The 26,270-nt window shown below is 42.9% G+C and overlaps 1 long non-coding RNA gene across 1 annotated transcript in view; it reads right to left on the bottom strand.

The window, feature by feature from the left end:
• LOC138852668 (uncharacterized) overlaps positions 1–26,270 on the bottom strand; it is a 67,006-nt gene that overhangs the window by 14,370 nt on the left and 26,366 nt on the right. Inside the window, exons 2-3 of the long non-coding RNA XR_011391974.1 lie at positions 14,094–14,205; positions 12,408–12,537 (exon numbers count right to left, since the gene is read on the bottom strand). This is a non-coding gene — a long non-coding RNA (uncharacterized lncRNA). The remainder of the gene's footprint in view (positions 1–12,407; positions 12,538–14,093; positions 14,206–26,270) is intronic.

The raw sequence follows: 26,270 nt of genomic DNA, 5'->3' as shown, positions 1-26,270 counted from the left end.
TCATCACTAACAGTTACATTTCAAATACTTCATCCAGTTCCTCAGGAACTAAAAAAAAATATTCCCCCTGACCTGCAAAACTCAAATGCTGGAACAGAAAAGCAACTGCTCTGGGATCCCTAGTTTCTGTAGAGTAAGACTAAATAATGTGCTCATTTTTGACCACCTCGGCCGGGCTTAATTACTGAGCTATACTTTAACGAGCCCTCGGAATCACAACTCGGGTTTAGTCTTTGTATTCACTCCCACTATACTAACAATGCTAGGACTTAGGTTTGATTTTTGTTTAGTGTGGCTATATTTTGTCTAGGTTAGGTTAACCTAAGTTTAGTATGATTTGATTTCACTTAGTTTGGTTTGATTGTTCAGGATGGGTTTGGTTAGAGAAGGTTGAGATTGCCATTTATGTCATGTAGGTTCATAATATTTCCCATACTGATACACTATAAACCATACCACGGGTGGGAATTGAACTCGTGGAGAGGTATGGATTGTTTGCAATCGTGTCATTCGATTTCGTGAGTTCTAATGCACTATAAGCTGTGTGCGAGTACTATTGCACCACAGTAACTTCAAGCATTTAATGTGATTTTTTGTCACTATCAAAGATGGCACTAGATCATTACGAGAAACAGAAGTGCATTTAAAAGTTGTCCTGAAACTGGAAATATCTGAAAAATTATCTGATTTCCTTAAAGACAAAAAAACTAAAAGTAGAACTCTTTCAGTAACTTGGAGAAGATCCCATCGAGACTCAGTCTTCTCCAGGTGATCTCTACATCTCCAGTGCTGACGGGAAGACAGTCAAGCACTGGTGACCAGGCCAAAGCATGGATAAAGAATTCTGCCAAGAGGAAGCAGAACACACGATTCGTGCTGCACTTTTCATGCTCTGAGGACTGGCCATTTAAATGTTTTATTGAGGACCTACAACTGAAGCAGAACACACGATTCGTGCTGCACTTTTCATGCTCTGAGGACTGGCCATTTAAATGTTTTATTGAGGACCTACAACTCAGATGCTGAGATCATTCTCTCTGAAGCCACAGCTGCTACCAACTGTGTATTTTCTGTCAGCTACGACAGTGGGAGGTATCAACGCATTTTGAACATCAGGGACAGTGCTGAAACTTTAGGCAGAAGACTATGCAATGTCCTTTCTCTTTGTTGCAATCACTGGCTATGATTCAACTTTTGAGACTTGCAGAAGTGCCCTGATGATGTCACTGAAGCAATGGGGTTCCTTCCAGCCCTTAAATAAAATAAACATTGAAAGTCAGCTTGTCAGTTTCCTTGAGTATTTCATTATTCAAGTCTCTGGAGGAGGTACTAGTTAAGCGAAACGCTTCAGAAAATAAGTCACATGCAACACCTGGGTATCTTTAATGTAGACGTTTCGCCATCCAGTGGCTTTATCAATACAAATTCTAGAATATAGTTTGAAGACAGTCGCACTATATACAAAAGATGAGGTAATCAGTCCCTCGGCCTTGGAGTTGGTGTGAAGAACACCAGATGTTACATACGTGTCTAATTCTCATATTGTTGGTTCTATATACCATTCATGTACAACTTCAGAAAGTAGTTTTTCTGCTAGCGAAATCGGAATATTGTTTCATTGACAGACCAGCAACTGGGTATCTGCCCATGATCCACTAGTTGAAGAACCAGATCCTTGCCCGTATGGTTGGAAAAAGAGTTGAAGGGAAGCTTGTTCTAGAGTGGATTACCATCGCACAAGTTGCACCTGTGCGTCAGGAGCTGGTAAAGTGTGGTTGTCGAAAACTAATATAGACAGTCATGCAGATGCAGTATGAAGAGGCTACCATACAAAATCCCTCAGTAAATGTTTGTGTAGAACTCTCTAACTTTCAGAACTTGCTATTATGACTTACTCTTCTATGATTATAATTGCTTCACTTGCTACTGAAATCGTGTTGGTTCTTTCGTTTTCTGTTGAACTTTATGACAGTGAACTTCGTCTAATTTAGAAGCTAATAAAATGCTGTAAAATATTTGTTTAGAAGCCTTACCTAATATATAGGCCTGTATGACCGTGCCTGGGATGGAAATTTTGATAATAATTGTTTTTCGAATTTTCTTTTACTGTAAAATAGCTCTTAGGTGCTTCAGATAGATTTAACATTAAAAGCAGTGTACACTCCGATTCCTTATGTATTACAACATATTGAGTGATGAATCCTCCATGCCTGTATCCTATCTAGTTGCTATGCATGACAATGGGAGCATAGGACTTTCACAGGGCTATGGGAGTTTCAGGGTATCCCCTGGAAACCCTGAGATATTTTTTTTTGTCCTCCTTCAGGGAGGACTATTCAGGACCGAAGGAATCTGGAAAACGCCTATGGGAAAATTGTAGCACGACATCTGAACCTCAACATGAGCAAGTCACGTCCACTACCTGCTTAGCAGGCTCCCCGCCATCCATTCCTTATTAGCCGAGTGTAAAGTTCATTTGGTGCACTGGTGGATTGCGTCCTTGTGTGTACATCCCCAGGAGCTACCTCAGCAGTTAGCCCAAATAACTTTCAGCGCAGTGTTCATTGGAAGTGGCTTTCAGAGTGCAGTATTCATTTGAAAGTAAATTTACATTGCGTGATGGACTAAATTGTTGTCTCTCCCGAGTCTCTAGGAGGTAACGTGTTCAGATTCCGTGTGGCTGTAGTTTAGTGGATGTTCACTCGTGCCTCAAGTTGATATTTCTCCCCACTGCAGCTTGATCTGATGAGACGCTCACGTGCGATCATTTGCAGTACTCTTGATGGTGAGATCTTACACGCGACAGATAGAGAGGGGATTTCTTTGATGATTTAGTTGCGATGCAAGATACAGTCTTTGGTGATTTAGACGTGGCGCAAGATACAGTCTTTGATGATTTAGTCGTGTTGCAAGATTCGGCCTTTGATAATCTAGTCATGGTGCAAGATACAGTCTTTGATGAATTGGTCGTGTTTCAAGGTCTCGGTCTTTACCAGTCGTGGTGGAAGATCTCAATCTTTGTCAGTCTTGGTAAAAAAAAAAAACTCATTCCTTGCCATCCTTGTGAATGATTTCACGCTTTGCTCCCAGGTTTCACTACACTAAAAAATAAATCGAGATGTGTAGATAGTCTTCTCTTAACGATCCCATGATGTAGCTAATTTAGTGACTATATCTTTAATAACCAAATATCTTGGAATGTTGCAATCCTCTTTACATGACAATATTCACTGCTGGGGTGTGCCTATGAGGGTACTCACTGCTGTAATGTGCTGTGATGGGTCATCTGGAGTATTTCAATATGCTTATGTAAGCTCGTGTTTACCTTTAATATAAAATAGTTCGGGTCAAAGCGTTCTTCATATCTCACGAGTTTCTTTCCTTCCGTAGGTAGAGATGATAGTGGATTTCTTGTCGTCTACATGCGGTACATACCCGACAAACACTGCTGGTGCTTGACGATCCGTTGGCCACACCGTTGAGTGTGACGACTATGGAGTTACCTGGTCTTTGTGGCAGCTGCTGGTTTAGTGTCCCAGTAAAAAATGCGTCATGCTTATATCCTTCGCGTCACTGCTTTTTTTTTACAGTGTGTGTGTTAGGAATGTGAGAAGTATCGGTATCGGCGACCATCGGTCATTTTTAACGTATTGGTATCAGTTAAAAACAGCCCATACTTTTTAGAATATTAATATTACAGGAATTCTTAAAATTATCAATATTAACAGTCTACCTAACGATTGTGAGAGTTACTCATACGCTCACACACAAAACACACACACACACACACACACACACACACACACACACACACACACACACACACACACACACACACACACACACACACACACACTTTCGTCACCTGAGCAAGGAGTCATTCAAGACGGTACACTGTGTACATCAGGCTTAAATTGGAGACTGCAGCACCAGTATGGAACCCACACCTAGCCAAGCACGTTAAAAAAATTAGATAAAGTGTAAGGGTTTGCAACAAGACTAGTCTCTAAGCTAAAGGGGATGTCCTACGAGGAGAGGGTAAGGGAAATCGACCTGACAATACTGGAGGACAGGAGGGACAGGATGACAATACAAAATACTGAGGGGAATTGACAAGGTGGATAGGGACAGGATGTTTCAGAGATGTGACACTGCAACAAGAGGTCACAACTGGAAGTTGAGAACTCAGACGAGTCACATGGATGTTAGAAAGTACATCTTTAGTCATAGATTTGTCAGGAAGTAGAGCAATCTAGAAAGTGATGTAGTGGAGGCGGAAGCCAAACATAACTTTAAGAAGAGTTACGATTAAACTCATGGAGCAGGGAGAGAGTGGACCTAGTAACGACCAGTGAAGAGACTGGGCCAGGCGCTGTGAGTCGACCCCTCCAACCACAAATAGGCGAGTACACCATTATTAAAGTTGTAAAGTTTTCAGCCTGATCTCTCTGGTGACTACTGTATTGAGTGACGTCTTTGCATCATGACTGAAGTCTGCATCATTCATCATCATCATTAACTCGAGATTCCTGGTCGTATTTGTGCCTCCAGTCAGGAAGAAGCTTGACAAGGTGGTGCAAGTTACAGCCGAATATTAGAGCGGATGTTTTGGTGAGAAATATATTCTGGCATAATTCTCAAGCTTAACCTGGAGAGTATATACAAGTCCTTGATATCAACTGCTTAGCTGAGGTTGTCTCTTGCTGTGTCGCGCACACGGCACGTGAAGGAGAGATGGGTTCCCTTCGTAGGTTAGGTTAGTCATTAAACAGGATTAGTGCTTCCTGACCACCGCTAGAACTTTTGGTCATCTGATCGAGGCCTTCCGCTGGCTTACCGGTCAACCCCTTTTAAAAATCAGTGACTATTATGACTATTTTTGAACCTTTCCCTTCGTACTAGTAAAAAGGCAGGTCATAAACACCTGACCACTGAGGTTGATAGTTTCTATTTTGAGATCCTGACCTTCAGTAGTGATCCTAACATTGTAAAATAACTCAGTTTACTCGTATAAGTCTAACACAGTTTCAGAATTTATTTATTAATTAAGTTTTCCTTTTCAATTTTCTCTCTCTCTCTCTCTCTCTCTCTCTCTCTCTCTCTCTCTCTCTCTTTCTCTCTCTCTCTACCTTTGCGTCATTTAAGTAGATACCAAACGATAGTCCTTAATTTATTTAAAAGTAGATAATTATTTTCAGCAGATAGACTGGGTGTAGAATCACATTGTTCTGATATCTGCCTTTCCTACGGTTGCTCTCTCTCTCTCTCTCTCTCTCTCTCTCTCTCTCTCTCTCTCTCTCTCTCTCCTCCCCAGTATCTCTTGCATCTCATCTCAAGCAAGAAACTCCCAACACCATCTCGTAATGACAGTCTGAAGAAGTTTCCCGATGACTGGCTATTGTCGTCCCGCTTTTGTATTTTTCATTCGTAATACTTTTATTAAACTGATACCAGACGAGGGAGAGAAAAAAAAAAGAGACCACAACGCTGGCGATGTCTTGTTAATGTTTTTGTTTATTCCTATCTCTCGTGTGACTTTCAATTTCGTTTTTTTCGATATTTTTTTCGGATAAGATGCATTCCCACGTCTGAATAAATGTTTAAAGAAGGAGCACACACGCACGCACGCACGCACTCTTGGACGTACACACACACACAATAGGTGGAAGACTATCCAGTTCTGGAGAGAGAAGACAGGAAACGGAATACAAACAGGGAGGAGGAAACTGGTAAATATTTTTCCGTGGAACGTATTGTGAAGTGAGCATCACAAGGAAGGTATCGACTGAGGCGCACATCAGCCACATGACATGGACAGGCGGAATGTTTAAGGCTATGCGCTAAACCCGCTAGAGTCATACAGTTTCGTGACTATAAAGGTCATCTTAAAATATACAACACCAGTATGGAGTCCCCTGCTAAGTTGAAAATATCGTAGAGGTTTGGTACCACAGCTAAAACGGGTGTGAACTATGAGGAGAGATTAAGGAATTAAACCTGACTTCTCTGGAAGAGAGGCAAAAAAAAAAGAGACATGATTGCATCATACACGATGCTTAGATGAGTTAAGTGTGGATAGGGACAGACTGCTTGAAGTGTGAGGGCCAGGTACAAGGCACAGATGAAAGTTAATAACACAGACGAGATGAAGCAGGGAGATAGTTTGTTAGTGTTTGTCCAGCCTCTGGGAGACAGCAAAGTGCATACAATATTGTCAGTCGACGACGTTCACGAAGCAGAGCCAGAAGCCAGGACTCAACCCCCAGCCATCACTGATGGGTGATCACAGTCCTTGTTCACACCGACCCTAACTACCCTTCACACCACTCCTTACACCACCACCCCTAACACAACCTTCCACACCACCATCCTCACACCACTAGTTACACCACTGACTCTGGCAACTGTACACTGTTTACCAATTCCATTACTCAGTTCTGGCTGTAGATGGTTGCAGCATCTTGGAGGGATAAGTAGCTTCATGGAGGGATAAGTAGCTTCATGGAGGGATAAGTAGCTTCATGGAGGGATAAGTAGCTTCATGGAGGGATAAGTAGCTTCATGGAGGGATAAGTAGCTTCATGGAGGGATAAGTAGCTTCATGGAGGGATAAGTAGCTTCATGGAAGGATAAGTAGCTTCATGGAGGGATAAGTAGCTTCATGGAGGGATAAGTAGCTTCATGGAGGGATAAGTAGCCTCATGGAGGGATAAGTAGCTTCATGGAGGGATAAGTAGCCTCATGGAGGGATAAGTAGCTTCATGGAGGGATAAGTAGCTTCATGGAGGGATAAGTAGCCTCATGGAGGGATAAGTAGCTTCATGGAGGGATAAGTAGCCTCATGGAGGGATAAGTAGCCTCATGGAGGGATAAGTAGCTTCATGGAGGGATAAGTAGCTTCATGGAGGGATAAGTAGCTTCATGGAGGGATAAGTAGCTTCATGGAGGGATAAGTAGCTTCATGGAGGGATAAGTAGCTTCATGGAGGGATAAGTAGCTTCATGGAGGGATAAGTAGCCTCATGGAGGGATAAGTAGCTTCATGGAGGGATAAGTAGCTTCATGGAGGGATAAGTAGCTTCATGGAGGGATAAGTAGCTTCATGGAGGGATAAGTAGCTTCATGGAGGGATAAGTAGCCTCATGGAGGGATAAGTAGCCTCATGGAGGGATAAGTAGCTTCATGGAGGGATAAGTAGCTTCATGGAGGGATAAGTAGCTTCATGGAGGGATAAGTAGCTTCATGGAGGGATAAGTAGCTTCATGGAGGGATAAGTAGCTTCATGGAGGGATAAGTAGCTTCATGGAGGGATAAGTAGCCTCATGGAGGGATAAGTAGCCTCATGGAGGGATAAGTAGATTCATGGAGGGATAAGTAGCTTCATGGAGGGATAAGTAGCTTCATGGAGGGATAAGTAGCTTCATGGAGGGATAAGTAGCTTCATGGAGGGATAAGTAGCTTCATGGAGGGATAAGTAGCTTCATGGAGGGATAAGTAGCCTCATGGAGGGATAAGTAGCCTCATGGAGGGATAAGTAGCTTCATGGAGGGATAAGTAGCTTCATGGACGGATAAGTAGCTTCATGGAGGGATAAGTAGCTTCATGGAGGGATAAGTAGCTTCATGGAGGGATAAGTAGCTTCATGGAGGGATAAGTAGCTTCATGGAGGGATAAGTAGCCTCATGGAGGGATAAGTAGCCTCATGGAGGGATAAGTAGCTTCATGGAGGGATAAGTAGCTTCATGGAGGGATAAGTAGCTTCATGGAGGGATAAGTAGCTTCATGGAGGGATAAGTAGCTTCATGGAGGGATAAGTAGCTTCATGGAGGGATAAGTAGCTTCATGGAGGGATAAGTAGCCTCATGGAGGGATAAGTAGCTTCATGGAGGGATAAGTAGCTTCATGGAGGGATGAGTAGCCTCATGGGGGGATAAGTAGCTTCATGGAGGGATAAGTAGCTTCATGGAGGGATAAGTAGCCTCATGGGGGGATAAGTAGCTTCATGGAGGGATAAGTAGCTTCATGGAGGGATAAGTAGCTTCATGGAGGGATAAGTAGCCTCATGGGGGGATAAGTAGCTTCATGGAGGGATAAGTAGCTTCATGGAGGGATAAGTAGCCTCATGGAGGGATAAGTAGCCTCATGGAGGGATAAGTAGCCTCATTGAGGGATAATTAGCTACATGGAGGGATAAGTAGCCTCATGGAGGGATAAGTAGCTTCATGGAGGGATAAGTAGTCTCATGGAGGGACAAGTAGCCTCATGGAGGGACAAGTAGCCTCATGGAGGGATAAGTAGCTTCATGGAGGGATAAGTAGCTTCATGGAGGGATAAGTAGCCTCATGGAGGGATAAGTAGCCTCATGGAGGGATAAGTAGCCTCATGGAGGGATAAGTAGCCTCATGGAGGGATAAGTAGCTTCATGGAGGGATAAGTAGCTTCATGGAGGGATAAGTAGCTTCATGGAGGGATAAGTAGCTTCATGGAGGGATAAGTAGCCTCATGGAGGGATAAGTAGCCTCATGGAGGGATAAGTAGCCTCATGGAGGGATAAGTAGCCTCATGGAGGGATAAGTAGCCTCATGGAGGGACAAGTAGCCTCATGGAGGGATAAGTAGCTTCATGGAGGGATAAGTAGCTTCATGGAGGGATAAGTAGCCTCATGGGGGGATAAGTAGCTTCATGGAGGGATAAGTAGCTTCATGGAGGGATAAGTAGCTTCATGGAGGGATAAGTAGCCTCATGGAGGGATAAGTAGCCTCATGGAGGGATAAGTAGCCTCATGGAGGGATAAGTAGCCTCATGGAGGGATAAGTAGCCTCATGGAGGGACAAGTAGCCTCATGGAGGGATAAGTAGCTTCATGGAGTGATAAGTAGCTTCATGGAGGGATAAGTAGCTTCATGGAGGGATAAGTAGCTTCATGGAGGGATAAGTAGCTTCATGGAGGGATAAGTAGCTTCATGGAGGGATAAGTAGCTTCATGGAGGGATAAGTAGCTTCATGGAGGGATAAGTAGCTACATGGAGGGATAAGTAGCCTCATGGAGGGATAAGTAGCTTCATGGAGGGATAAGTAGCTTCATGGAGGGATAAGTAGTTTCATGGAGGGATAAGTAGCTTCATGGAGGGATAAATAGCTTCATGGAGGGATAAGTAGCTTCATGGAGGAATAAATAGCTTCATGGAAGGATAAGTAGCTACATGGAGGGATAAGTAGCTTCATGGAGTGATAAGTAGCTTTATGGAGGGATAAGTAGCTTCATGGAGGGATAAGTAGCTTTATGGAGGGATAAGTAGCTTCATGGAGGGATAAGTAGCTTCATGGAGGGATAAGTAGCTTCATGGAGGGATAAGTAGCTTCATGGAGGGATAAGTAGCTTCATGGAAGGATAAGTAGCTACATGGAGGGATAAGTAGCCTCATGGAGGGATAAGTAGCTTCATGGAGAGATAAGTAGCTTCATGGAGGGATAAGTAGTTTCATGGAGGGATAAGTAGCTTCATGGAGGGATAAGTAGCTTTATGGAGGGATAAGTAGCTTCATGGAGGGATAAGTAGCTTCATGGAGGGATAAGTAGCTTCATGGAGGGATAAGTAGCTTCATGGAGGGATAAGTAGCTTCATGGAGGGATAAGTAGCTTTATGGAGGGATAAGTAGCTTCATGGAGGGATAAGTAGCTTCATGGAGTGATAAGTAGCTTTATGGAGGGATAAGTAGCTTCATGGAGGGATAAGTAGCCTCATGGAGGGATAAGTAGCTTCATGGAGGGATAAGTAGCTTCATGGAGGGATAAGTAGCTTTATGGAGGGATAAGTAGCTTCATGGAGGGATAAGTAGCTTCATGGAGTGATAAGTAGCTTTATGGAGGGATAAGTAGCTTCATGGAGGGATAAGTAGCCTCATGGAGGGATAAGTAGCTTCATGGAGTGATAAGTAGCTTTATGGAGGGATAAGTAGCTTCATGGAGGGATAAGTAGCTTTATGGAGGGATAAGTAGCTTCATGGAGGGATAAGTAGCTTCATGGAGGGATAAATAGCTTCATGGAAGGATAAGTAGCTACATGGAGGGATAAGTAGCCTCATGGAGGGATAAGCAGCTTCATGGAGGGATAAGTAACTTCATGGAGGGATAAGTAACTTTATGGAGGGATAAGTAGCCTCATGGAGGGATAAGTAGCTTCATGGAGGGATAAGTAGCTTCATGAAGGGATAAGTAGCCTCATGGAGGGATAAGTAGCTTCATGGAGGGATAAGTAGCATCATGGAAGGATAAGCAACTTCATGGAGGGATAAGTAACTTCATGGAGGGATAAGTAACTTCATGGAGGGATATGTAGCTTCATGAAGGGATAAGTAGCATCATGGATAGATAAGTAGCGTTATAGAGGGATACACACACGAGCACAAACACACGAAGATCGGGGACGGGCAAAGAAAACCAGAGACGGAGTACAGTCTTACTGAGCACATCTCCTGAGGCGCATATCAATCAAATAAGAATATCATTCCGGTATCTCAGTAATGAGTCGTTCCGGACCCTGTACACCGTGTACGTCTGGCCCATACTGAAGTATGCAGTTCCAGTTTGGCCAGGTGAGAGTTCCAAACATGTTAGAAAACCAGAGAAAGTGCAAAGGCTTGCAACAAGACTAGTCCCGGAGCTAAGGGGCATGCCCTCGAGGAGAGGTTAAAGGAACTCGACCTGACGACTCTGGAAGACTGAAGGGACGGGGGAAGACATGATAACGACATATATTTAATACTGAGATGAATCGAAAAGGTGGACAGAGACTGGATGTTCCAGACATGGGACACAACAACAAGGGGTTACAATTGGAAGTTGAAGACTCAGATGAGCCACAGGAATGCTAGAAACATTTCTCCAGTCAGAGTTGTCAGGAAATGGAATAGTCTGAAAAGTGAGGTAGTAGAGGCAGGATCCATACTTAGCTTTAAGATGAGGTACGATAAAGTTCATGGAGGATGGAGAGAGTAGTGACCCAGTGAAGAGGCAGGACCAGGAGCTGTGAATCGACCCCTGCAACCACAATTAGGTAAGTACACACCCACCCACCTTAGTTTCATTAGGAACTTGTAAAGTATTATGAATAAGACTTAATAGAACCGGTTTGGTAAGGTCAGTGGTGGCCAGGATGGGGTTCCAGTGTCTCCGTCTTTGATAACGCTGCTGACCCTTAGTAACTTTTATCATTATTATATTATCCTCGTTATCAAAATATTTGCCATTTTATCATCTCAGTCACCGTCGTCACTATCATTATATTAAATTCAGTACATGCATTGTGAGACATACAGGGGTTTCAGAATGATAGACCCAGTTACATATATATATTTCATATATCACGGGTCCATCAATTTAGAACACCCTGTACATCCAGGGAGATACCACCACCTTGTCATACAAGTATGAAATACTGGATCAACGTTTTACTCTCCGGTAGGACTGCTCACGTTTTCCTCCTGTCTCATGAATAATATTAATAACAATACAATAATGACAATCTGTATTTCTACTAGTACATATAAAAGGTATACAGGTCTAACTGATATCAGTGACATAATATGTACAAAGACCCTTGTTATGCAGAGCATTTCTGGCAAATTAGGTCAATTTTGCTCCCCAGGATGCAACCCACACTAGTCGACTAACACGTAGGTACTTATTTAACTGATAGGTGAACATGGACAGCAGGTGTCTTAAGGAAACTCGTCTTAATGTTTCCACCCATTACTTGCAGTAAGATCACCCTATTCCTGCAATATTTCCTTTCCAACTGAGGTCTTGTCTGAGACGGAGAGGTGGTGATAATGATTCAAGATATAACAGGTCCTTTTGGCGTGTATATCCCGTGAGAGCAAAATAGAGTACCGGTGATCCTTTGTATATCCACTGTGGCCTTTGACTCTTGAGCGTAAAATTGATAGTTGATGGTTTCCTTGGCCTTTACAAACGAGTATCGTAATGAGAAATTGTAATGAAGGGGACGTCATAATGGGGGGAAAAATTATGGATCAGACAGTGGGGATTTATTTACGCTGATGTGAACAAGGTAATAGCAGATAGCGAGGCGGCTTAACGGGGGTCTTGTGAAACCTGGGGACCTGCCTTGCTGAGTGTGTTAAAGAGTGACTCCCTGAAGCCTCAGTGAGTACTTAACGGTGACTTGCTGAAGCCTGGGGGCATGCCTTGTTGATAGTGCTTAATGAAATCTTTCTCAAGTTTAGGGACCTACCTCGTGGACAGTACTTAAGGAAAACTACATCAATTCTGGTGACGAACCTGCTTTTATAAGAGAGCTCAATGAAGCCTATGTGGAGCCTGGGGTGGCGTCCTAACGGGTACCTTACGGAGGCTTTGTGAAGCAAAGGGCTACCTCAGGGCTTACCTGATCGAACATATGCTCGTGGAAAATCCTTAATTCTTATACATCATGAGAATTTGTGCTTGTAATCGCCAGCCGGCGGGGGATTTTGAAGCACAAAAGAGCCACCATCAATAACTGGACGACAGAATACCTGGAAGAGGAGGACAATGTCAGCAAGTTGTCCTCCAGATAAACAAATGATTTTGCGAGGTCTACCACCAACAGCGGAGGGTCAAGCCTCCCGTGTTCATTGTCCCCATTGACAGCACACTGCGAGGAAAGTGACATCACTGGGGCCAGGGATGTGGTAACACTGGGACCGGGGATGTGGTATCACTGGGGCCGGGGATGTGCTATCACTGGGGCCGGGGATGTGCTATCACTGGGGCCGGGGATGTGCTATCACTGGGGCCGGGGATGTGCTATCACTGGGGCCGGGGATGTGCTATCACTGGGGCCAGGGATGTGCTATCACTGGGGCCAGGGATGTGCTATCACTGGGGCCAGGGATGTGCTATCACTGGGGCCAGGGATGTGCTATCACTGGGGCCAGGGATGTGCTATCACTGGGGCCAGGGATGTGCTATCACTGGGGCCAGGGATGTGCTATCACTGGGGCCAGGGATGTGCTATCACTGGGGCCAGGGATGTGCTATCACTGGGGCCAGGGATGTATCACTGGGGCCAGGGATGTGCTATCACTGGGGCCAGGGATGTGCTATCACTGGGGCCAGGGATGTGCTATCACTGGGGCCAGGGATGTGCTATCACTGGGGCCAGGGATGTGCTATCACTGGGGCCAGGGATGTGCTATCACTGGGGCCAGGGATGTGCTATCACTGGGGCCAGGGATGTGCTATCACTGGGGCCAGGGATGTGCTATCACTGGGGCCAGGGATGTGCTATCACTGGGGCCAGGGATGTGCTATCACTGGGGCCAGGGATGTGCTATCACTGGGGCCAGGGATGTGCTATCACTGGGGCCAGGGATGTGCTATCACTGGGGCCAGGGATGTGCTATCACTGGGGCCAGGGATGTGCTATCACTGGGGCCAGGGATGTGCTATCACTGGGGCCAGGGATGTGCTATCACTGGGGCCGGGGATGTGCTATCACTGGGGCCAGGGATGTGCTATCACTGGGGCCAGGGATGTGCTATCACTGGGGCCAGGGATGTGCTATCACTGGGGCCAGGGATGTGCTATCACTGGGGCCAGGGATGTGCTATCACTGGGGCCAGGGATGTGCTATCACTGGGGCCAGGGATGTGCTATCACTGGGGCCAGGGATGTGCTATCACTGGGGCCAGGGATGTGCTATCACTGGGGCCAGGGATGTGCTATCACTGGGGCCAGGGATGTGCTATCACTGGGGCCAGGGATGTGCTATCACTGGGGCCAGGGATGTGCTATCACTGGGGCCAGGGATGTGCTATCACTGGGGCCAGGGATGTGCTATCACTGGGGCCAGGGATGTGCTATCACTGGGGCCAGGGATGTGCTATCACTGGGGCCAGGGATGTGCTATCACTGGGGCCAGGGATGTGCTATCACTGGGGCCAATGATGTGCTATCACTGGGGCCGGGGATGTGCTATCACTGGGGCCAGGGATGTGCTATCATTGAAGCCAGAGAATAAAAGCTTGACTCTAATTATGTTCAATTCGAGATGGAAAATCCTTTAATGCTGGCAAAACAGATTCATTACAATGCATTTCTGAGGTCACTTTCTTGGGCTAGATCTTAAGGAGATGGCAGCATCTTCAAGCCTGGCAGCATCTTCAAGCCTGGCAGCATCTTCTCGCCTGGCTCTAACACGCCTAAAGAACACAGATTAAATAGTTTATTGAGGCGATAGACTCGAATTTTAGTAATAGTTAGAGAAATCTGTATTGAAAATTAAAAATTTTAAAGAGAAAGTTAACAGTGGTTTAAAATTTGTAGTTTGATTTATAGTTTTTAACAATTTGTAGATTGAAAATCAATTTAAATGTTAAAATTGTTAATTAAATGTATATTATTTTATTTATACATAGAGCTAAACCTGTGTAAGTCATTCAGCGGAAGTAACTTTTGAGGGTTCGATCCTCCTCCTGTTACTCACAAGAATAACAGACGGAGGATCGAACCCTCAAAAAGTATAAATTTGTATATATTGACAATGGTCTGGAAATAGCATTATGATTATATTGCTGCTGTGAAAGCAGCACATGTGGGATTTGTCATACAATGACAGTAGGATAGTACTGCTGTTTGTAAGCAAGCCCGTGGCTACCAGCATGGTGTAGCTGTCAGCGACAGGTAACGGCCGGCGTGATGTGACATTTACGGGCCGCCTCGGGAGATGACTGATGCCTAGACAAGCAATTACCTAGCGATCATGTCACACCGGAATTTTATTGCTCATAACACAGCTGATGGATGATAGATTTCTGGACGAGGAGAGATGATGGGAAATGAGAGTTGTTATGATGGTGATTTTTGTGAAGACGTCGCCAGGTCGAACCCCCAGTACTCCATATGTATATATATATATATATATATATATATATATATATATATATATATATATTACACACTTTCATTTACTGTAGCCATAATTCGTGGGGAAGTGTTAAACCCATAAGGGTTATGCAGCGCCTGGGGAGTGGGTGGCACTTAAGGGTTAATCAGAGGAAAGGAAGGTTATCTCAAATTCACCAGATCAAGAGCCCTTTACGAGCGTCAAGGCACCTCTTTCCCCTTACTCATAAAGGGACATTCCGAAAATAGCCTCAGTGTAAGTGTAATAGCTTTCAGGGGGGTGGGGGGATTATACATGATGTCTGTATAAGTTGTATCGTGTACCTGTAGAAATAAAGATTGTTATTATCATCATCTCTGCTAGAAAGGATGAAGCAACAATTTGATGGCCTCGGTACTGAAGAGCACGGAGATCGAGGCTTGCTTGCCCCAGCGTACAAGGGATACTACGATAAATGAGGTGGTGGTTGCTCTACGCGAGAAACAAGCATAATTATAGGATGTAAGTTTATTTAGGTTCAGGTGCACACGAGTGCAATTATACAGTGTAAATTACCTGGGATAATTCCCAAAAAAAGGCCCTAGTACTGTTTTATCTTGTGAAGCTTCCTGATGGATTTGTACTCCCACGGAGTCCAACAACGAATTAAGCTTGGTTGCTGCCCATATTTTATTCTTGGATAACTCTGGTATTTTGCATAAGTCTAAGATAACTGATCACCTTCTTAAAAATTTATTTTCTGAACCTCTTTTAAGTTTCAAACTCTGTTTTAAAGGTATACAGAATCCATTTCTGAAGTTTTTTTTTTTTTTAAATTCAGTGTCAAAATAAAGTGTTGTGGGTCAAGCCAGGGTGGAAGACTAATGGAATATTCTGATAAATAATAATTTATTTTATTCATGAGAAGAAATGGATTCACATACAATAATTTACACATCTGATAGTGAGAAAAACAGTAATGAGAGATGTGTAACACACAGCAATATCTTATACAGTTTCTATGTATATCATCTAATGAAGACCATTTACTTATATTCACTCATCATCAATGTATTCAGGACTAGCAAGACCACCTTCAACATCCTCATAGTCTTCACTCTTTTCTGAATCCTTCTCCTCATCCTCCGATACCCTCCTCAATTCCAGACTAAAACCTCTTCTCTCTTTCAAACCCGGAAAATCCCGAGCGAGTATGTGTTTTAGTGCCCCGACCTTGTTTTCTGGCATGTATAAGAGGTCGTGTCACGGCCACCGAGGGCATGGATGTTGTACCAAACAGCTGTCGGCACTTTGGCCCTAAGCCAGCGCAGGTGGCATTAATATCCAGCACTGTCCCACACCGCTCCGTTTACACCATGCATGGTTAGGTAAGGTTTGTCAGAAAACAGGACAAGCTTTCCCTGATCTTGGTCTTAGTCATTCCCTCTCCTTCGAACAAACACATTGTGTCGTCAAGTGCATAAATCACACCCTTGCCAGAACTGGCAGTCTCAAGAACGCAGGAGATGATAGCAATGTCTGTCTCAACATGACCAAAGGCACCATCATGAGTCGCCATAGTCACGTTCTTCCCTAGACCGAAGATAGACAACACACTTGCCACTCTCCGCTTGTTGATCTTCCTCTTCAAGGCTGTATCTCTTCTGGACAGAGGACTGATGACCGACAGCTCATAGTTGATGGGAACCTCACCAGCCCGTCATATTCTCTCGTGATTCTTGGCAGACACATCTTGATATTTATCAAAGACAATGATTCTCAGAGTATGATCTGGATAGTGACTCAGATGACCCATGATGGCTGTGATCAGATTTGAGGGACTGCTGCCGTGCGTCCATATATGGTAGAACAATTGTGGACAATGTCAGCAGCTGGTGGTGAGATCTCTAGTACACCAAGGACCTTATTCAACACTGACTTATTGCCTTTCCAGAGACAACCATGCTTTTTAATAAGCGATGGAGACAATGCACACAGCTTATAGTGAACAAAATCGCTAGGCTCCAACTGACGGTGCTGTCCAAATACCGAGTGTCTTAGGGTCGATGACAGGCTCGACTTTGTTATACTTGCCACGCTTCTGACAACGTCCATCATCTTGATGGAGCTGCTGACAGGGTCATAGAACCCACTAAGGAGACCGCTAATAAACTACCTTCTATCCTTTCTCCAGTCACAATAGAATCAGCTATTTTCCCTTCAGCAAGAACAATTTGGTCGGTGACTGGACTGTGGTGATGAGGGCAATGATCCTCCAGTGGGTGAGGGCAGTATTCCACTTCCGCAGCAGTGAGACCTCGATTATCTGCATCTAAGACATTCCAGTGCTTCAACTCCTTGTGGTGAATTTACGCAGTCTGATCTGGTGGCTCAGCAGAGTAGATGTAGTTCATGCATACGTGCGTACTGATGGGGAGAACGTCAATCCACTCATTTACAAGCTCAGCAGACAGAGTTGTGTCCTTGAGAGCTTCCTTGCTAGTCTTGATGACAGTGGTCTCACCGAACTGATCGATCACTAACTTGGTATAGAGAATATCTTTGATAACCTATTTTCTTTTGCCTGACCACCAGTTACAAGTGAGAAGGGATGGACTGGAGAGGGACGTGCCCTCTTAAAATGATTGCATTCTTACTTCTACTAGTGGGCCCCGCTTCTCCTGTAGTCAAGATTATCTCCGCCTAACCTTTGACAGTATACAAATCTCCATACTGTTGCTTCAGCTTCACATTGTTTCAGACTATGGAGCAAAACTCTTATCCAGACTGAGGGACTGATCACCTCAGAACTACATCTTCAAGGGTGATGGACTGATCACATCGTCTTTACATCTCTACTGCTTCTGCTGCCTCCTCCGTATTCGACTGAAGAAGTTTACTGCGTAGGCGAAACGTTTCGAAATTAAGATACCTAACTGTTGCAGATGTGTCTTATCAATTTGTCGGTATTGTATACCATTATACGGTATTCACAGTGTCACTCATGGTGCCGACAAAGGTGCCAGACAAAGTCCTCCTTGACATCAGCAGGGAGGGCACACATCTCCTGCAGGTGGTGGGCGAGATAAAGTGGATGTCCAAGTACATATCGTTCGATTACCATATATCTCATCAACAAGCAATTTCATAGTTTCATCATCAATCACTGAGATGATCACCATGCACAGGGATCATTGTAAACTCATCACATCAGTGATGATGATACTGTGCCTCAGTTGCAGCTATTACACTATTGTAACACACTGCAACTTCCCTACCCCACACATCATTACAGTCATCGCAGTAATGTGATATAGCAGGTGGAGCATCTGCGACACCTTTCTTTTACACATTACCCTTGTCGTACCTATTAGGATCCACAAATCATTGCTTTTTGAAATTAAAAACTTTCACTTGGGACCTTATTCTAGCAACTGATGGTTCATCACTATGTACTGAGCTATCCAATATTTTTCTTAGAAGCCTTTTGGCATGATCCTTCGAGGTGAATGAATCACAATATTTGTCCTGCTTGAGAGTCCAGAATAGTTTGCACTCTCTTAAGCACCTAATAGTTATGCTGCTGTGTAGCATCCTCAATAACTTTCTTAACTTCTCGTAGTTTGAATTGTTATAGTGGTCAGGCTTGCTAAATTTAGAGATGCCACTTCCGATCATCAGCAGTTGTATCAGATATCTCAAAGTCCTGCATTACAAGTAAGAAATACGCTGTAAGAAGTAAGAATGATCCAGCTAGCTCATTTCAGATTTGCAACCACCATCTCGAACTCCCCCATTGGAAATGAAAAAAGTGAGATAACTAAGAAATCGTAATGACACGATTGCAAAGAAACCACGGTACGGGCGAGGATTGAACTAGCGGTGAGCGAATCTTAAAACTCCAGACCAGCGTCGCCACTCTGACAGGAGATTCATCTGTAAAAACTTGCATTTGTGATCACAATGGTGTCTCTGCTAACCTTCCTGTGGTGTATAAATATACCTAGTTGGCTGAATCTTATTGTAGCCAGCTGGTCCAGTGGCTAACGCGTCGGTCTGGAGTTTTACGACTTACCGCGGGTTCTACCCCCGCCCGTGACACGGTTTAAAAAAGTGAGATATTAGATATAAGAATTAAGGAATATCTAATCAAATCATTTAAGATTTGGATAATATATTATTCAACTTAACATTTCCCTTCATTTGAGCCTAATTAAATTTTTTTTTGACAATTCTGAAAATCTGACCCCGCTGTTCAGTCATTTTTGACACGATCTAGCATTTACGCAGTCGCGAAAAATTGCAAAAGGATGATATAAGGGCAACCAAGCTAATTTTGTTCTAGCATACAAAACAACAGCAAAAAATCCCAGGATAGAACATTACTAGGTTAGTAATGAATCCATAGGAATGTCTAGTGAACTAAACGGACAGAGAAAAAACAAGCTCTAAGTACACATCTTTCGATTAGCATACAACTCATCAACAAGCAATTTCATGGCTTCATCATCAATCTTTAACGTCTGGTCAGCAATGCAGAGGGATTGTGCATGCTGACTAGACCTTAATGATTGTGGCTGTGGTTGAGACAAAGGTTGTTGTCTCAACTTCAACAAAGGTTGTAGCCGAGAGACATAAAAGCCAGAGAACACTGGAAAAACCAGATCAATATCAAAAGACTATTTAAATCGATCCAAAAGGGTTCATAACTCAGGATAACTCGAGAAAGCATTGTAGCTTATTTACATTGGGATCTTTAGGTCCTCCGGGATGCTACTCACAACAGCCTCCTGTTCCCAGGAAACTGACTCGCGAGAATCAAAATAACAGGATTGTAAACAACTGATGGAGCAGCGTAGCATAAGTTCTAGCTAGACCTGTCCGTGCCCTGAATTCCCAGGTATCTGTTTACTGCTAGGTGACCAGGAGAAGCAGGTATTAGGAGAGTTATTTTCATGAACTACCTCGCGCAAGACTGAACCCGGATTCTTAGGATGTGAGCCGAGCGCGCCACTGAAAAGAAAAACTAAGCAAATAAGAACATTGCAATAAAGTTAGTGGATGGATTGAGGGAAGGGAGAAGAATGATCTGCTAGTGGAATTTTTCAAGAAGCTTGAAATTAAAGGTAGAAAAACAGACCGGGAGGTGCAAGTATATCCACGAGAACTGAGCAGTCTATAAGAAGAAAATAAAATTGAAAGAAACAAAGAATATTTCATCGATAAAGGCAATGATCGATATTTATGGCTAAGGAAGTTCTTTGGCCTTCTGCAAGACATCCAAATGCGAACGAGATAGAGTAGTTACACGCTCATATCACCATTAGGAAGATAACTTTACTGGTAAGCAAGCGTTGAGGACAGTTAATTAATGATATGATCCGTGGAGAGCTAATGAGGGTGACGGTACGGGTGCTCAGCGTGAAGATATGTAATATACATCGCTGGTCATGGACCTGGCCGAAGGGGCGTTAACCCCCTCAACACATTCCAGGTAGACCACAGGTAGAACCCTGGAGGAGGGGTGTTAAAGGAGGCAGGCCGAGGGTGATGACTGGCAACTCCTTCGAACTTGTACAGGGTGTATGACATCATGTAAGGAAGCATTTCGTTTCCATGCGAGGAGTGGAGCACAGTGTGAGAAGTGAACGAACCATTCTGTTTGAAGAGGAGCACCAGTGAAGAAACGAAAGGGACTGGAATTACAAGTGTATTCTGAATTTTCAATAGCGAAGAGGATCTACACATGCTTGCGACCTCTAGGAGTTCGTGCTTTTTTTTTTGAGCCTCAGAAGATTGTACCTGCAATGGGAAAAATCCATCTTCACTAACACTGGCTGGGAGTTTTCCGCCTCGCTAAAGATTCTTTTGTTAGCCTGAGGATAAAGGGTGAGGAGTCCTTAAGCGACGGAAGACACGAGGAATGAAAAAGACGAAAGTTATTGTTGAAAGTAATACTCTTCTCCAGGTTGAGGGACTGACCACCTCATAACTATGTCTTCATGCGTAATGGACAGATTACATCTTTTTTACATCTCTACTGCTTCTACTGCCTACTTTGTACTCGACTGTAGAAGCCTACTGTGTAGGCGAAAAGCTTCGGAATAAAGTTACCTAAATGTTGCACGTGTTTTTTTTATCAACTTGTCGGTATTGTATACCATTATCATATTCAAGGATTATAATGCTGTGGTGTAGATAGTTTACTTCTCATAGACCAGAGGGTCTTCAGGAAGAAAATGTTTCTTAGACTATTTCAGAGAAAACAGTAGTTAGTGATGGACGATATTTATCCACCTTCGGAAAGCTTTTACATTTTTCTTATTCATCGTGAAACACCCTGAGATATCATCGATAAATCGAGCTTAAAAGCTTGGAGCAGAAGTGTTGTTCTCCGTTTATCGAATGATACGTGAAATAATTTTTTGCTTTTGCTATTATCAAAAGCAAAACTTCATCTGTTGTTTCTCTACACTGTCTGAAGATCTTTTTGCTGAACATAAGAGTGATACATTGCAGCAAGTGGCCTGGAGGAGACTTTTCTTAAGTACTTTCATTATAAAAAAATCCATATCACGGATGGGGTTAGAGCCCGCGATCACTCTCTCAAAACTCCCGACCGACGCGTTAGTCAGTGGTTAACGCGTCGGTCTGGAATTTTGAGACTCTGATCGCGGGTTCTAACCCAACCCGTGGTATGGTTTGTTTGCAATCGTGTCATTACGATTTCGTAAGTCATACTTTCATCACATTTTATGACATTTTAAAGCTACAATTTGAGAAAAATTTTCTCCCTTTTAAACTGTGTCGTGTAAGACACCAAGAAAAAAAAATTAGCTATGAAATAACACTTTATTCTGAAGTAAACTGACAGCAACTCTTTCCACTTGTCTGACCCAAATACATTCAGAGTTTTTTAATACCAAACCTTAACAATTATAATTTCTGCATATGTAAACGCATTTGTGTTTGTGTGCTTTTGCAACGAGTAACGTGGTCACCACTAGGGCGGCGCCAGTGTGGTGCTGCAGAAGGGTGAGCAACATATATGCAAAAGATGAAGGGATAGAGACATGAGAGGCTAGTTTGCGTGCCTCTCTGACCATAACTTGAGCACGGAGGCTCTAAGAAGATGGTCCAATAGGCTTCACACTTACACCATCAGGACATACGTGGCGATCTCTATGTAAATTCAATAGATTTGCATGTCGCGGTGGTTATCCTTAGCCTGCGAGAATATGTTCCATATTCATTTCTCTATCGAACAAGCTGAGGTGATTGCCTGTGAATGGCTAGAGGCTCTCTCTCGTCTCTCTTTCTCTCTCTCTCTCGTCTCTCTCAACTTGCGTTCAGGAACCTCTGGTGTTGTTTACATTATACAGTATGAGGTTTCAGTTCAATTCCATCAACTGTTCATATGATCTGTGTAATTTATGAAAGTAACAACAATCGCTATAAACAAAACCAGGCTGATCATAATGTCTTTGTTTGCAAAAGCTCGAAGAACTTACAAAAAAAAAAAAAATCATGACATTAGTCCAAATTTAGTAAGAAATATTATCATCATACCGTAAATAAATTAAGTTTTATTTGTGCTGTATTTTATGCATATACACATTAAGGCCAGCAGCTCAAGATAAATACTATCACCTCCTACCATGCGCTCTTTAAATATTTTTACGGAATTACCCGGTAAGCCAGGGAGCTTCAGCCACAGGACCAGCTAGAGGAAAGCTTCGGTCACAGGACCAGCTAGAGGAAAGCTTCGGTCACAGGACCAGCCAGTGAGTGGGTCACTTTGCCAAAAAAAAAAAAACACCAGGTAGAGACTGTAAGGATCATAGTGCAGTTCTAACAAGAGCTATAATGAAGCAGCGAAGGCCTCCCACCACCACCGTCTAACACAAGTGTTGCGAGGGCAGACCTGAGCTACCTGTAAATGGATCGCTGATTGGTTCCATTCGTTGATCATCTTCAACGAGTAAAATCATTGGAGAATGTACCTCCGGTTACCGACTATGACTCTGCGAGGCATTGTATTCAGAGGGGACGGCTAAACCTGTGCCTGAGGAATGGGCGGTTATCATGTTTGATCCTGGGAAGAGGTGGTCAACTCCAATTAGAAAAAAATCAACAGTCACTGCAGAGCTGTAATCAGTTGGTTGGAAGAATAAGATTAATTGAATTCAGTTGAGGGACTGTTTTTATTTGATTAAAATTATCAATATATCCGCAATTAACATTCAACTCTAGTGTTAGGGTAATAAAAAAACCTCTTTGGCTAGACTACGTGATAGTTACATTGTCTTGTCTGTGATACACTTTAGCTATTCCATCGAGACTCGGATACGCAAGTTATCCCTCTTTGGTTGGTATACACAACAGGTATATCACTTTGGTATATACATCAGGTGTTTCACTTTGGTATACGTAACACGTATCCTGCCTTAGCTGTAATACACAATAAGAAAATTCCATGGAGCGCACGGTATATTGTCAAAATATAACAATTTATTTCTTACCTAAGTAACTTTTCGAGACCTTTTCTTTACATTATATTAAGCTACGTGTCAGTACACACAACATTCCTGCTATTGTTAAATTGTTAATTAGGTCTGCCGCTATCAGCAGAGAAACGAGTCCCTTCTCACTGGCAGCGAATTCGTACCTTCAGCTTCGTATTCAATACAACTTTTTTCTGATTTCTTAAGGCAACTATCACTACAAAGAGTGTGTCTTGAAACAGAGGCAGAGAGCCAATTGTAAATTATATTCTGGTAACATTTTCCAGTACTGTGGCAAACATTGCCACATTTCTACGTATCAAAATACATTGTCTTAAAGATGCAGACCCGTGCAAACATTCTGCGTAATTTGGACTTTTCAAAACTAATGTGCAATAATTTACTTAAAATAGCCCCGATCTAAAGTAAATTTTGGATATTGTCGCCATAATTTTTTTTTTTTGGGTTATAAAATGTGCTATATAACCGTGGGCGGTGAAGCACTAAAATTGGTGGATAGTGTTTTTTTCCCCTGAGCGTCTAGACTACATTAAAGGAGTCGCATCATATTAAATACACACGTATCCTAGAGAGAAAACTTCAAATTTTGTAGTCCTTCGAGCCTAAAATGGAATGGAAACAATTCCTTCAAATACCCGTCTTTTTGTGTGTGTACTATGCTCTTGCATACGATTAACATAGCCCTTGAGGAACATATATATATATATATAAAGTGGCCGTTTCCCACCAAGGCAGGGTGGCCCCGAAAATCAAAAACTTTCATCATTCACTCCATCACTGTCTTGCCAGAGGCGCGCTTACACTACAGTTACAAAACTGCAACATTAACACCCCTCCTTCAGAGTGCAGACACTGTACTTCCCATCTCCAGGACTCAAGTCCGGCCTGCCGGTTTCCCTGAATCTCTTCATAAATGTTACTTTGCTCACGCTTCAACAGTACGTCAAGTCTTAAAAATCATTTGTCTCCATTTGTTCCTATCTAACACGCTCACTCAAAACCTCCTTTCACCCTCCCTCCAACCTTTCCTAGGCCGACTCCTACCCCGCCTTCCCTTCACTACAAATTTATACACACTCGAAGTCATTCTATTTCGTTCCATCCTCTCTACATGTCCAAGCCATTTCAACAACCCTTCCTCAGCTCTCTGAATAACAGTTTTGGTAATCACACACCTCCTCCTAATCTCCAAACTACGGATTCTCTGCATTATATTCACACCACACATTGCCCTCAGGCTTGACATCTCCACTGCCTCCAGCCTTCTTGTTGCAACATTCACCACCCATGTTTCACACCCATACAAGAGCGTTGGTATAACTATACTCTCATAAATTCCCCTTTTTGCTTTCAATATATATATAATGTCGTGCCGAATAGGCAGAACTTGCGATCTTGGCTTAAATAGCAACGCTCATCTTGCCATATAGGACAAGCGAAAATTTGTGTATGCAGTAATTTCACCAAAATTATTATGAACCTAACGAAAAAAATGTATTTCACTGTGTTTGTTTAGTATTAAATTATTGTAAACAAATATAAAATATATTTGTTTGGGTTAGGCTAAAATAAATTGTTGTTATAATAAGGTTAGGTAAGTTTCCTAAGATTCTTTTGGTGCAAAATTAAAAATTTTTACATTAACATTAATGAAAAAAATATATCTTTAAACGTATAAGACAAAATTTTAGAAAGGACTTAATTTTAAATGAGTTCTTGCTAATTGACCAGTTTTACATATTCGGCACGACACACACACACATTAATATATATATATATATATATATATATATATATATATATATATATATATATATATATATAATGTGTATATTATACAGGTACCTTTTAGTTAACTTTTTTTTCTTCCCAATAAGGTTTTCTTTAATAACTAACTTTTCATCGCTTTCAAATTTACAACACAGATGTTCTGTAAACTGGGAAAGGTTCACACAACTAGTGGCACTTGACAGTCCTTTTTCATCAGTTTTATACAGAACATTGCTGATTGTGGTTTGTGTATGATAACCCGACAAAGTCTCTTCAGATCAACTTCAACACTTGTGTACGCGATTTAGAGAAAGGATGAGATTGTTGATGTAGTGCGTAGAGGCGTATTTTGCAAATTACTTTTTGATATTCTGTAATTAAGTATATCTCTCACGAACGCTTGCATTTTTAATGACCGATGCATCTCTTGAAAAGAATGCCTTGTGGTTAGCTTGAATAGGTGTAAATCTGCCAGTTTACTAGCATAATAAATTTGTAATTGCTGGGGGACACCTCATTTAGTCGGCCAGCAACCGAAATGCTCCAAATATTTAACTGCAATACGAGTTGTGGAATGCTGACGTTATTAGCGTAACCTTGATGGGACTACTTGGTATCAATTTCTCCAAGCTAAGTCTCCTTAGTAGAGGTATCACCTCCCTCGGCCAGGTGTTGTGTGGAGCGGCGGTAATATCACACATGCAGCCTACCTGTTCAGGTGTTGCTAGGCTAGAAGCGCCTCCCTCAGGTTTCACTCGTTACTCATAATGTGTTTTTATAAGTATTAATCTTGTCCACCTTGATTTCATCCTCCCGTGCTCCTGCTTCCCCCCTCCTCCTCCTCCTCCTACTCATCTACTTACCTGTTCTTCGCCATCATTCTACTTCCCCCAATTTTTCACCATTCCCGTCCACTGTCCCTTCCCTTCGTATTTTCTTCCTTTTCTAAATGTATCCCCTTTTCTTCTTCCCTATCCTCCCTAAACGTTTCACTTACCCTGTTACTTGGCCCCGCCCTTAAGGCAAACCTAGCTGGACCAGACAAGGATGACACTGTCCTTCGGGAAAAAACCTGGTGCAGCCGGTT

This window comes from Cherax quadricarinatus, chromosome 13, assembly GCF_038502225.1.
Source record: "Cherax quadricarinatus isolate ZL_2023a chromosome 13, ASM3850222v1, whole genome shotgun sequence".
NCBI classification, from domain to species: domain Eukaryota; kingdom Metazoa; phylum Arthropoda; class Malacostraca; order Decapoda; family Parastacidae; genus Cherax; species Cherax quadricarinatus.
The sequence above is the reverse complement of the archived record's forward strand: the minus strand, read 5'-3'. Positions and strand labels throughout refer to the sequence as shown.